Consider the following 14,220-nt stretch of genomic DNA (forward strand, 5'->3'; position numbering starts at 1 on the left):
CACACTATTGTGATCTCCCTGGGGCAATGGTATAGATAGCTTTACTCACCAGAGTTGCTGAATGTAACAATCTACTGTATTTCAACCAACTTAGGGAGAGAGAGGTCTAGGGGCGGAGTTTTCCTCTATCCCATAATGAGGTTCTAGTTACTACCCTTTTTCTTTTTTTCTTTTTTAACTGCCACTTTACTATTCTAAACAGCTTCTGAAAGGAATGCAAAAGGAACAGAAGGACTGGGCTCTCTGGCTTCCTCGCTCACTCATGTAGCTCTGCCTGCTTGCCCCGCCTCACTGCAGCTTCAGTCTCCCCGAGATTTAAAGGCACGCACACAGACTTTCCAAAATAGAAGCAGTTTGCAAGCTTCTGAACCTGCCTGAGAATTAACGGCACATGGTGACTGTTGGAGTGGGGCTTCCCCTCCGCCAGCCAGTTGGCTGGTGGTGGGGAGGAGCATGCAAAAATGCGTGATCCCCCACAGAGATCTGGAAACTGGCAAGCCTACTGTTGTGTACTACTGTAATTAAGGATGGGCACCATCTGGCTGTTGAACCAAAGTTCACGAATTTTGGGCAGTTTGGGGTTCGCGAATTGGAGTTTGTGAACTGAAGAACTGGGATGAATTACAACAAATTTTGGTGCAATTTGTGGTGGTTCGTGATGGTTCGTGAAGAGCAACCCCTGCTTTCTGCTCTCTCCGTAAGTTGGTTGAAACCCACTGCTCAGCTGCTTGGTTTAAATGTATTTTATACACAAACACACACACACATGCATACACACATTTGATTGTGGAGTGCCAGCTGAATGCCCACCCATAAAGGTGGTGCAATCAGCAGGTGAGCCGCCACATTCTGCACCCACTGCAGTTTCCGGATCAATCTCAAGGGCAAGCCAGCATAGAGTGAGTTACAGTAGTCTAGTCTGGAAGTGACCATTGCATGGATCCCTGTAGCCAGGTCCTGGGGAGATAGATATGATGCTAGCTGCCCAGTGGTCTCGGTCCTTGTGCCACATGCTACAAAGAAACACAGTGTCATCCATCATCATTTCCTCACATAAACCAGGTATGCCTGGGACCTCCCATGCCCCAAACGCTGGACCTCCAAGGGGCTAAACCCCAGCCCAGCAGCTGTGGAAGCCACTCCAATGTGAAAGGAGTGAGCACAGAATTTCCCTGCAGCCAGATCAGCCAAGCTTAAGGCCCAGTGTAGCACTGGCCAGAACAGGTACTGCTGGAACAGTGGGCTTGACCTCTGGACCATCATCTGCAGCCATCACTCCAGTCCTTGCACTGGGCACAGTGCATTTCCTCCATGTTCCTGTGAAGGGTAACTGTCTGCCCCACCCCCTTAGTAATAATAAGAAGAATACTTTTTATTTATATCCCGCCCTCCCTGCCAAAGCAGGCTCAGGATGGCTCACAACATTTTAGTTCAATACAGTACGATACAATATAATACAATAAAATAAAATCACATAATTCAATAAATACCACATTATAAAACCTTCATTTAAAACAACATTCCAATTAAAATTAACAGCTATGGTGCTAAATTACAGGTTTTTAATAAATAGATGGCGGAATACAACAGCAGCAAATCTATCATTAGCTCAGCATTCAGTGAAGGCCATCTTAAAAAGAGTGGTCTTGCAGGCCCTGCGGAATTGGTCTGGTTTATTTTGGACCACCGGAACCTTCTGGTTTATTTTGGACCGCCATACCCTTAGCATGATAGCATCCACCCCCAGATCCATATCAGTTATCAGTAAGACCCTGTCTCTGCCATCCCAACACGACTTAACTACCAGCTCCCTTATTCTTAGCAACCCCAAAAATGCCAACAGTGTAGCCACCCCAAACAATTCTACATCCCACTGTGACCTGCAGTTGTTCCAAAATAAATGGAGAAGCGTCTGGATAATCTCTGGGATAAAGGGTTGTCTAGTGTCAGGTACTAGTGGTGCCTCCCTGACCCAGCCCTCTAGCATGCATCTCAACCTGAAATCCCCCCTGTATTCTCCTAAGCCCCTGGCTTTTGACTGAAAGGCTATTGCCGCCATGTGTCCTTTAATGGTCCAGAAAGCCAGGCCCCTGGTTCGCAATGCTACTGCAAACTGCAACAAATGTTCAACTGGCACCAGCCACTACTGACAAAGCCCCTGGCTGTTTTTGAACCCATGAAAGACTTCCAGGTACCCCGTTTGCCCCCCTCGTACCTGGGGCTAGTGATGCCGCAATGCCCATTCGACTTCGCCTGCCAAGCTTTCACAATTCTTCCAGCATTTGCTCTGGGTCCTGGTTTGTGTTTGGGACCAATTGCCTGAACCATTCCCCCTGAAAGTAAGACAAGGAGTCAACGATGTTGTTATGAACACCTGGCACATGCTCAAATCAGGCCCCACCTGAATAACATAAGTAGGCAGTACAATACATCCAATTAAAGTTTGGGTGTTAGAACATCGGGAGAGGGTGCACAACTATGTCCCTGAAGTGCCTCTCGTCTCCCATTACACAGAGACCCAACATTCTATCAATAATTATGAAATCCTAAACATAGGAATCGACCAGGAGTCACTGTGGATGTGCGTAAGACTTGTCTATGGGAAGAATCCTTTTGAACATACAAGCTAGACCAGGGGTATCAAACATGCGGCCGGGGGCTGAATCAGGCCCTCGAAGGGCTCCTATCAGGCCCCTGAGCAACTAACTCTTATCTGCTTCCTTCTTCCTTTCTCTTGCTTCCTTCTTCATCTCAGCTTGCTTTCCCAGGCTTGCTCAATCACACAGGACTGCAGAGCAAAACCTCAATTTTCTCCATTGGTTGAGGCTCCTCCCCTCCTGGTCCCTTGGGGAAAGAGCCAGAGCTTCCTTTGCCCAGTTCCCTGGATCCCCTGGGAGAAATACAAAGAAAGCACCTTTAAAACCAACAGGTGCTAATGTTTTAAGCATGTTTTATTTTAAGGTGAGATTTTTTTAGTCACGTTTGTGTGTGTCCTTTAAAAAGTTTACATCTCTGCTACCTAATCTTAAATAGATACACACATGGCTTGGCCTGACATGGCCCAGCCTGGCCTCATTTATATCAGATCCAGCCCTCATAACAAATGAGTTTGATGCCCCTGAACTAGACACCTTAGCCCCCAGGGGGCTTAATAATTGCATTGATTTTTCCTGTTTTTTATTATTTTTCCTAAATATTGTTATTACATAAAGAATTGTACATGTTACCAAGCAGTTGGTCTTGCCCCTTTAAATTGTAAAGACAGGTGCATTTAATTAGTAAGGTTGAAAGTTATTTAATGTTCCTACATGTGAATAAGGGTTGAGAGCTTTCTCCATTGAAGAGGACTTGTGCTTGATGTGTTAAGTGAAAGCATTCTTGTGGTGACTTTTACATTTGTATGTGTTCTTAAGAATCTGGATGTATTTGAATTGATTATTATGTGTTAAATAGTATGTATTATATAGGTTGGAAATTGTAATATTGTGGACAACTTTCTATGCCTCCATGAGGAAGGTTGATTGAAACATGCTGACCAGCTAGCAATGTCACAGGTGGTTTTGAGGTATCCATTACAAGATTTTTAAAAAATTAATATTCAATTAGCATTTCATTAATTTGATGAGTCTCTTTGGACTGATATGTTTCAACATACAGGAATTTGTGTACTGTTGTATTGTTAATTGATTTTGAAATGAATTTGTGATTTAAGACATTGCTTATGAAAAATATTACAATTTGAAAATCAGTATATTGTTAGTTAATTAACCACAGTCTATTTTTGTATTATATTCGCACCTGGATGCTGGCAACTCCAGGGCTTATGAGGCTTCTTGGCCTTACCTGGGGCATAACCCATGAGAAGAACTGTACCACATTGTTTCTTCATTGAGTAATTATTTTCAGCTTCACACACAATGCTCTTAATGCTTTCTTGCAATGTGGTGCTCCTGGTTTTGTTGTTTTTAGGGTCATGTTCTGTGGCAGATCCCTTTAACAAGCAGAACACTGAACTGGCTAGGTACGCCACTGTTACATGTGACTGGGCCTAAATCCTAAGGGATAAGAGCCTCTTAAATAAACTTCCAAGCATGAAACAATTTCTTTTCTGTCCCCAATGCCTGCCACAGGTCAAAATGTAAAGCAGGACTGTACTCTAGTGAGTGAATGATGTAATTACGTCCATTTGTTACAAGGCAAAGCTTTCAAAAGCCATGCAACTGGGGGATGGGTGGTGGACTCTGTCCAGGAGGTGTGTCGTGATGACAAGCTATTGAGCCAATCACAGAATCGAAAGATCATCACATTCATATCATAAAGAAAAGAAACACCCAGAGGTATTTATATATGAGAGAGGCTGAGTGAGTGAGTTTGCTGGCAAAGAGAGGTTCTGAACTTGCAACTTCATTGAAGGCATAGGAGAGGGAGAGGGAGGGAGCTCTCTCCTACCAGGATCAAACAGGCTAGGCCCTACTTTGAGAGGATTCTCTTGCTTTTTTTGTTTTTCTTCCTTTTAATTCTTTTAAAATTTTGGAGTTTGAGGATGACTGTTCTTGATACTTAACTGTTGTCAGGATTTTTCCCAGTTACTTGCAGATCATACCTAGGCCTTTGGTTTGAGGGAATTTCAGCAGCCCCCCACCCCACTCATCAGGCTGACTTCAAACCAATTTAACAGGGGTTTGGTCAATTAAACTTGGCTAATGTTTGGTTGTTGTTTTTTTAACTGAGCCCCACCAATATTAAACATTCTTTTCTGGGCTTTTTTTGAGCAGGAATGCACAAGAACCCAGTTCAGGCTGGCTTGGCATCAGGAGGTGTGGCATAATATGCAAGTGAGTTCCTGCTGGGCTTTTTCTACAAAAAGCCCGATGTGAAACAATGATGATGTCAGGTGTGTGACCTAATATGCAAATAAGTTCCTGCTGGGCTTCTTCTACCAAAAAAGCCCTGATTGTTTTAAACTTTGAATGTATTTTAAGAAATTACAAATTTAATCAATCAGTGTCTATTTTCCTCTACACTTCCATCCCACACCCACAACCTGATAATAATGTCAGTGTTCCAGGATACTCTTCACTCTGTGCCACTGATTAAATATTTACCCAGGCATTCACCAGCTGTTCTTGTCAGGGGAAAATCTCAGCTGGTTCACTGCTCTCCTATCAGTGCAGAACGGCAATGACAGGATGTGGGGAGAAAAGTAGATTTAGTTTTAACCAGGGGTCATTTTGTAGAAAAATAGGTGGTGGAGCTCATCCAGGGATTGTTATGCAGCTGCACCTTCTATTCAATGGACAAGATGGGAAGGAGGAGGTGGAACTCTCAGAAAGGTTCAGGAGCTGCGCTACTGTGAGCTCCCGCTGAATCTGAGTCCTGGTTTTAACCAAGGGGCAAATGGCCAGATTTTAGAAATGCTAAACCTTTTTTTTTAAAGCGGATTGAACTTTTCTGTCGAGGCAAGGTGGACAAGAACCACAGCACTGCCTTGCTTCTCTTGCCATCTGCACTACATTGACCTGCACCAGATCTTGATCTGTCCCTGGCTCCTTGCATTGTACCTTCCTGTTGCAATGCATTAAGGCTGATGATCAAATCTGAGTCTTTATTTTTCTGATCTGCATATTCTGCTATCATGTTAAATAGGGTAGCAAATTAGCTGAGGTCTGCAAAATCTGGTTTACTCTGCAGTTTTCATTTAGCAAAGGTTATCTTAATGTAGAACAAACTGAGGTCATCCAAGGGCCCTGTTTTGGTCTTCTGCCTCAGGTTCTGCAAGGTTTATTTTAATCAGCTTACAGTAAAAGTAAACTGTGTTGCTCAATTCTTTCCACTGATATAACAAGCAGTTTATATTACTTGGCAATCAGTTTGTTTAGAAAATTCAATCTGGATGAAGCTGGCCACAGAAAGGCAAATGACAAAGATTTCAAAACAGAAGTCTGAGAGTCTTCTGTTCGCATTGGGACAAGTTGGCAGGTCTGGTTCTCTATATGATTAGTCACTCTTTTATGGGCATTACGGATTAATATGACTGTCTACTCTTACAGGTTAATGAGCAACAGTGGTGTTTAATCCATGGCTAAGTGGCAGAGCCTCTGCTTACTATAGAAGGTGTCAGGTTCAATCCCTGGCATACCCAGTTAAAACAGTCAGGGAGTAAGTAGTGTAAGAGACCTCTGCCTGAGACCCTGGAGAGCCACTGCTTGTCTGAGAAGACAGTGCTGACATTGATAGACCAGTGGTCTTACGCATTAAGGCAGCTTCATGCCTTCAAAAGTTACTAATTAGAATTAGCACCAAGATGTCTCCAGACTGTAGGTTCATTAACTAGGAATTATTGTGGAGGAAATAACCCAAGTACTACTGGTATTGTCCTTGATACCCAGAACAAACTGGGCTGGATTAACTATGCAGCTAATATACTCTAGAGTTTGTCTCAGGTTAGCATGAGCTGAGTTATAGTCCTTCATGCAGGGGGATGCCTTTTCAAGAAAAGCAGCCACTTGGCAGAAAGAAATCTGATGACAGGTACCTGCAGGACTCCAAAATTTCCACTGCGCATGAATAAGAAGATGCTGAGATCTGGCATGCAGAAAGGGGCTGATGATTAACATGTAGGCAGATGCCCGCATCTGTTCTGAGGCACATCAGCACTTTGCAGTACAAAGCAGGAGTATTATAACATTTATATGAGTCTCTTTATTTCACTTACAGGTAGGCATGGTGACTTCCCATTTCCTCCTTCTTGACACAAACTACTGCTGTGAAAGATTTGTGGCAAAACTGAAAAAGTGAGTTGTGCTCTGTTATGACATGAGGAACTCCCCATTCCTTGCACCTGCAGATATTAAAGAATAGTTTGTGCATTTGCACCATTAATTGCTAGAGGGTGAAAATGAGAAATGAGAAATTGAAATCTACCTCCGTTCCTGAGGACTGGAAGGTAGCAAATGTCACCCCCATCTTTAAAAAGGGTTCCAGAGGAGATCCGGGAAATTACAGGCCAGTCAGTCTGACTTCAATACCGGGAAAGTTGGTAGAAACCATTATCAAGGACAGAATGAGTAGGCACATTGATGAACACGGGTTATTGAGGAAGACTCAGCATGGGTTCTGCAAGGGAAGATCTTGCCTCACTAACCTGTTACATTTCTTTGAGGGGGTGAACAAACATGTGGACAAAAGAGACCCGATAGATGTTGTTTACCTTGACTTCCAGAAAGCTTTTGATAAAGTTCCTCATCAAAGACTCCTTAGAAAGCTTGAGAGTAATGGAGTAAAAGGACAGGTCCTCTTGTGGATCAAAAACTGTCTGAGTAATAGGAAGCAGAGAATGAGTATAAATGGGCAGTCTTCGCAGTGGAGGACGGTAAGCAGTGGGGTGCCGCAGGGCTCGGTACTGGGTCCCATGCTCTTTAACTTGTTCATAAATGATTTAGAGTTGGGAGTGAGCAGTGAAGTGGCCAAGTTTGCGGATGACACTAAATTGTTCAGGGTGGTGAGAACCAGAGAGGATTGTGAGGAACTCCAAAGGGATCTGTTGAGGTTGGGTGAGTGGGCGTCAACGTGGCAGATTCAATGTGGCCAAGTGCAAAGTAATGCACATTGGGGCCAAGAATCCCAGCTACAAATACAAGTTGATGGGGTGTGAACTGGCAGAGACTGACCAAGAGAGAGATCTTGGGGTCGTGGTAGATAACTCACTGAAAATGTCAAGACAGTGTGCGTTTGCAATAAAAAAGGCCAACGCCATGCTGGGAATTATTAGGAAGGGAATTGAAAACAAATCAGCCAGTATCATAATGCCCCTGTATAAATCGATGGTGCGGTCTCATTTGGAGTACTGTGTGCAGTTCTGGTCGCCGCACCTCAAAAAGGATATTAGCATTGGAGAAAGTCCAGAGAAGGGCAACTAGAATGATTAAAGGGCTGGAGCACTTTCCCTATGAAGAAAGGTTGAAACGCTTGGGACTCTTTAGCTTGGAGAAATGTCGACTGCGGGGTGACATGATAGAGGTTTACAAGATAATGCATGGGATGGAGAAAGTAGAGAAAGAGGTACTTTTCTCCCTTTCTCACAATACAAGAACTCGTGGGCATTCGATGAAATTGCTGAGCAGACAGGTTAAAACGGATAAAAGGAAGTACTTCTTCACCCAAAGGGTGATTAACATGTGGAATTCACTGCCACAGGAGGTGGTGGCGGCCACAAGTATAGCCACTTTCAAGAGGGGTTTAGATAAAAATATGGAGCACAGGTCCATCAGTGGCTATTAGCCACAGTGTATGTGTGTATATAAAATTTTTTGCCACTGTGTGACACAGAGTGTTGGGCTGGATGGGCTGTTGGCCTGATCCAACATGGCTTCTCTTATGTTCTTATGAGAAGATGAGATTATTACCTCATTTCTAATGCATACAGATAACAAATTCCATACTCATGTAGAAAATTTATGCTGGAATAAAACTCCATTAAGTGTTAAGGTGCCACAGTATTCCAGGTTCTTTTGCTGCAATGGATAGACACAGCCACCTCGCTGAAATTATATTAATGTAGAGATTATTCAAGAGTATCTTCAGCCCTCCTGGGCTGCTGTTACATATCAAAGCGAAGCATGTGATTTGTTTTGGTAAGGCCTGGAGAATTCCAAGGCTTTTTGCAGAAAATTGGGTAGGGCTGCATAGTTGTGATTTGTGCCCTAATTGTCATTGTCTGGATGTGCTTAGCTGCAGCAGCCCAGAACATGGTGCCACAGCAGTCTTCCTTTCTGAATGGGGCTATCTATAAATCCTCCCAATTATGAACAAATTTGTTAGCAGGACCCAGTAGGGATATGTGAGTAGGGCTGCTAAGCCCCTGGGCCGGGCAGGGGTTCTCCCACCTGGAGGTTCCTAACCTGCTGGCCCGCATTGGGCTGGCAGGGGGAACCTCCCTCGATGCTGCCGATATGATGACATCACCCAAAAGTGACATCATTGCAACGCCGCATGTCGGCCACTCTAGGGGTTTCCGATAAAACTCTATGGTTTTCCCGGATGCTCTAGCAATTTGGGAGGGGAAACTATAGAGTCCTCTTCCCAAATTGCTAGAGCATCCAGGAAAACCATAGAGTTTTCCTGGAAACGCCTAGAGTGGTCGGTGCACAGCATTGCCAGCGTGATGACGTCACTTCTGGGTGATGTCATTGTGCTGTGCATGCATTGTGCTGCGCGTGCATTGCACACACAAAAAAGTCCCCTGTCAGAGGCTGTGAGGGACTTGGAAACCCTACCTGTGGGTTATACCTACAAAATGAAACAGATAACCAGTTCTGATGTCCCTCTTATGCACTCAGCATCGCTTCAAACAATCAGTCAGGGAATTCAAACTTCATGTCAAGATTTTCCCTTCCTACATAATTAAAATCAAAATACACATGCTCACATATATTGACAGAGAGATCTCACCCATCTGGGCTCACCAGGCAAGCAAATCAAGAGGATGTTTGGGATGTAGGGATACAGGGAGGGTAGAAGTGGAGGAAGAACTGACAGGTTTGACTTGTACCCATCCTCACCCCCTGCTGCACCTTCCAGGAAGAAAAAGCTTCAGATGATGACATGTGGTTCTGCTGGGGCTTCCCTTCCTCTCGGCTACAGGTGGCATAGGTTAGGGAAGCAACAGATGCCCATTGCCTCATAGACCTGCTTGGAATAGCAAAACACCTTGAGTTGTTCTAGCCCTTGGTATTTGTCCTTTGCCAGCACCAGGATCTTACCATGGATAACACCAAGGGGCACTCAATCAACTGGCCAGAAAACTTGACATTGTTCTCCAAAGTATCAGGAATGTAGTATTACCTGTCGTCTGCTCTGGACCCAAACTGATTGGGAGTGGGCCCAGGTCCACCTATAGGAAGCCAAAGGCTCTGCAGTTAGGCAGAAGTCCATGAAGGGGTTATCCTGAAGCCAGGCAATGGAACCACCTTATCCCATGGCTTTATACAATATGTTTGTTATTCTTACTGATTATTTTAAAAGGCTGAATAAAGTCTTATGGATCTGAGGTAATTGGACAGTCAGTAAGAAGAGACTTGAACCCCAGAACCTTATATTTTAGAACTCAAATCCTGTGTATTATATACCCAGTGTTTGGCAGTTCATCCTGAGTGCAAAGAATTTTACTCAGTTCCATATGAATCTTCTTAGCCAGCTGATGATGTGATGTCTGGCTGTATGTGTGAGAAATGAAAAGAAGGAACTTTTATCACCCTCACACTGAAACAATTGTAGCCAAGCTATTGCCCGCCAAACCCATAATCCATTAGTGCTCCTTCCAACAGCTAAACCTGGAGATTAAAGGCCTGAGTTCAAGTGTCAGGTTCCATGGTAACCTGTTTCTGCCAATCTATGTTTTCTCAGCCATGAGAATGTCTAGAACAGATAGCGTTAGGCCTGTCACAAACTTTTTGTGAAGCTTCTGAGTATGATTTTTTGAATAAGTATGAAGGTAAGAGTAAATGTGAGGCAACACTGAGGGAATGAGATTTGGGAGCCCCTGACAGTTTTGTGGACTTTAAAATGGATGGGGCCTAACAATCCAGTAGAACTGACATCACAGTCAATGTGAATAGGATGTGGGAGTGGAAAGAGCCTGCACAGATTTAGAGCAGAAAAAAGACAGAGTGAAGAATGAACCACCATGAGGGCTGAAGATTAATCATTCCACTACCTTATTTAGTCACCGGTTATGAAGAAGAGTATGAGTGAAATATATCTAATGATCCTCCAGAGGTGCTTTCCCCATTTATCCAGGTAAGCTACTGGACTGGAAGAGTTTACCAACATATACCTTCTTTTGTCCAGAGCAAGTATGAAGACTGCCACAGTGGAAACCTAGGGCTGGGTCCAGAATAATAGAAATTCTGCCCACAGAGTGCAATATTTCCAGTCATACCACAATTTGAAGAGGTTGTGCAATATGAACAGAGATGCATAGGCTTTACACTGTGATGAAACATTGTTCAAAGAAATCTAACTTTGGGGAGTACTTTAGGTAATGAAGTTGATAACACAGCACCCACTGTGTGGGATTTTGGACATTGTCAATTCAAATCAGATAAAACTCTTGTGCAAGTCTTAGCTCTAAGCAGCAAGAGAATCAGAAGATGGGGTACTTTCAACAAAAGTTTGTGTGCTTTTTCAGGATTCTACAGATATATCGTCTGGCTTTGCTATCCAACAGAGATATATTGCAAACAAAACAAAAAAAGAGAAAAATCAGCCATATTTTTTTTATTTATCATTGCTGGGTTTCGTTGATGAACCATAGAGAAAATCATTAACTGACTGAGTGAAAGTGTCTTTTCCTTGTTCCTGGCTGGCCTGTTCTTTTTTATTTTCACGTGATCCCCCACAGGGTTGTGCTGTTCTTGGCCTCCATGGAGGTGGAGCAGTGGGGGATCTCACTCAAAGAGCTGGCCTGCCACCTGCCGGTTAAAAGATTCAACAGGCAATGAAAGTCACCTTTAATTAGTGACTTCCTCTTGGGACAGAGAAGGATTAACTTTTGTTCTACCGTCTACCTTTCTGGTTGATTATGAAATATGGATGATGTTTCATATCTGTATAACAGCTCTATGTGCTCTGGGATAAAGAACAAAACAGGATACCAGAGTCCCTTTTAGTGCAAGCCTCTATGTCAGAGGTTCCAAAACTTTTTCCAGCAACCCCCACCTTGGTTCCATAAACTCAACCCCAGTGCCCCCTACCCTACCCTACCAAAAGTATTATTCAGGACTGCAGTTTGAATAACCCACTAAGGGTCACAATAATAATAAAATTCAAAACAATAACAATTAATTGCACATTCATTCAAAAGTCAATTAAATTTTTTAGTTTATTCAACAAAATTGACAAGCTTGATCCAGTGATACCAGCTTTTCAAAGTGTGATAATCATTTAGCAAGAATTTTAGATACCACATTTACTAGCTACTTCACTGTACAGTAAATTCTTAATGCAATGGATGAGCTTGATGAAGTGATACCAGTTTCCCAATGTCTGGTTTGGTCTTTTAGGAAAAGTCTGAAATCACAAAGTTTAGTAATCTGGAGTTGATATCTTTGCTTGGAAAGAAGTTGGAAGGCCACTAATTTAGAAATCCAACAAGGAGCTTTTCAACTACTGTCCATTGTGTAGGATAGTGATCAAAAATTTCCTTCTGTAATCAAAACAATTTCTTGGCTTCAACTCAATGTCATTTTATTGCTCAGTTCTTCCTCCACTACCCCAGCATCTTCAGTATTTGAAAATGGATTTCTCACCCAATCCGGAATTTCCATTGAAAGATTCTCAGATCACTTAGACATCTTAATGTACAATATCCAAACAGTCTCCTGGGCATGGTACGGAGACTGTCTTGGTTGCCTTCACAGATGACCTTAAAAGGCATCTGGATCAAGATGAGTCAGTGCTGCTGCTATTGTTAGATCTTTCAGCAACGTTTGACACGGTTGACTATGATCTAACGATCCACCGCCTTGCCGGTATAGGATTCTAGGGGATTGCCTTACAGTGGTTTTCCTCCTTTCTCCGTGGTTGAGGACAAAGGGTGGCCCCTGGCAAGCAGACTTCTTTGCAACACCCACTTGATTGTGGCATACTGCAAGGTGCTATTCTCTTGTCAATGATGTTTAACATCAATATGCACCCCCTTGCCCAGATTGCTCGAGGTTTTGGGCTGGGCTGCCACCAATACACCCAGCTCTATCTGTTGATGGATGGCCATTCAGACACTACTCTGGATCAACTGACGGGGGCTTTGGAAGCTGTGGCTGGGTGGTTGCGACAAAGCCAGCTGAAGCTCAATCTAACCAAGACGGAGGTCCTGTACCTGAACTGTGGGGGACTAGAGTCGGGCCTCTGACTCCCAACCCTGGATGGTGCATCTTTTGCACCGGCTCAGAAGGTGAAGAGTCTGGGAGTGATACTGGATACCTCACTTACCATGGAGGCCCAGGTCACAGCAGTTGCTCGATCTGCTTTTCACCATCTTCGGCAGGCCAGGCAGCTGGTGCTCTATCTATCCCCCCAGGATTTAACTACTGTGATCCATGCAGTGGTCACTTCCAGGCTGGATTACTGTAACTCACTCTACACAGGCTTACCCTTGAGGCTAATCTGGAAACTCCAGCTGGTGCAGAATGTGGCAGCACGGCTGTTTACTGCATTGCCTTTATGGGCAAGCATTCAGCCAGTGTTGCACCAGCTGCACTGGCTACCTATTGAGTACCAGATCCGCTTCAAGATTTTGGTACTGACATTTAAAGCCTTATGCGGTCTGGGACCAACATTCCTGAGGGACTGCCTTTCCCCATATATGCCCCAGAGGTCATTGCGATCAGCTACACAACATCTTCTGACCACCCCTGGCCCTAAGGATGTCCAGCTCACCTCAACCAGGGCCAGGACCTTTTCGGCCCTGGCCCCTGCCTGGTGGAATCAGCTTCCTGTGGAGATCCAGGTCCTACCTGAACTACTGCCATTTTGTAGGGCCTGCAAGACGAAGCTGTTCCAGTGGGCTTATGGTTGAGGCAGCGGGCGTCCTATTATTCCATCATTTGGCCTCCCTCGTGATGACATTGTGCCTTGTGGTGACATTGTGCCCTATTGCAGTGCTATCTTATTGCTACTACCATCATTTAATGTGGCCCTATAACTGGTTACTTGATATGCTGTGCCTTTTTTGCCAGTGGTGCATTTTATGTATGGTGTTATTGTTTTTACTGTTTAATTTTAATGTGGTTTTAACTTTGATCTGTAGGTTTTTATTGTTGTTATTATGTGTTATGATTCACCTTGAGCCTGTTTACAGGAAAGGGCAGAATATAAGCCTACTAAATAAATAAAATAAATAAACTTCCAAAATGGCTGAGACACAGCCATTGGGAGGAGTCAGGAGGTAGAGGTGGAAGTGTATATGAACCCACCTAGTTAACACAGGCATTCAAGGGGTGTGGCAGCATCTTGGGAGGCCAAGAGAGAGAAGAGACTGTTATTCAGCTGTGGCTTGGAAAGAATGCTAGGCCAGGCCTGGACTTGATCAAGATCCAGGCTGATATTTGCCTCTATTGTCTACTGAAATATTTTGCAGAGTGAAAGACATCATAGAGGTGGAGGAACAGTCCCATATTACTAAGACATTGTCCAGACAATCCATTTAAGGTATAGTTGGGG

At 43.8% G+C, this 14,220-nt stretch overlaps 1 long non-coding RNA gene across 1 annotated transcript in view; it reads left to right on the top strand.

Annotated features, from left to right (window-relative positions):
• The first annotated feature begins 3,247 nt into the window (after positions 1–3,247).
• The window catches only part of LOC132575907 (uncharacterized), a 37,653-nt gene continuing 26,680 nt past the window's right edge, over positions 3,248–14,220 (top strand). Inside the window, exons 1-2 of the long non-coding RNA XR_009555711.1 lie at positions 3,248–3,383; positions 6,718–6,794. This is a non-coding gene — a long non-coding RNA (uncharacterized LOC132575907). The remainder of the gene's footprint in view (positions 3,384–6,717; positions 6,795–14,220) is intronic.

The sequence above is a fragment of the Heteronotia binoei genome, chromosome 1 (genome assembly GCF_032191835.1).
Source record: "Heteronotia binoei isolate CCM8104 ecotype False Entrance Well chromosome 1, APGP_CSIRO_Hbin_v1, whole genome shotgun sequence".
In the NCBI taxonomy this organism is placed as follows: Eukaryota; Metazoa; Chordata; class Lepidosauria; order Squamata; family Gekkonidae; genus Heteronotia; species Heteronotia binoei.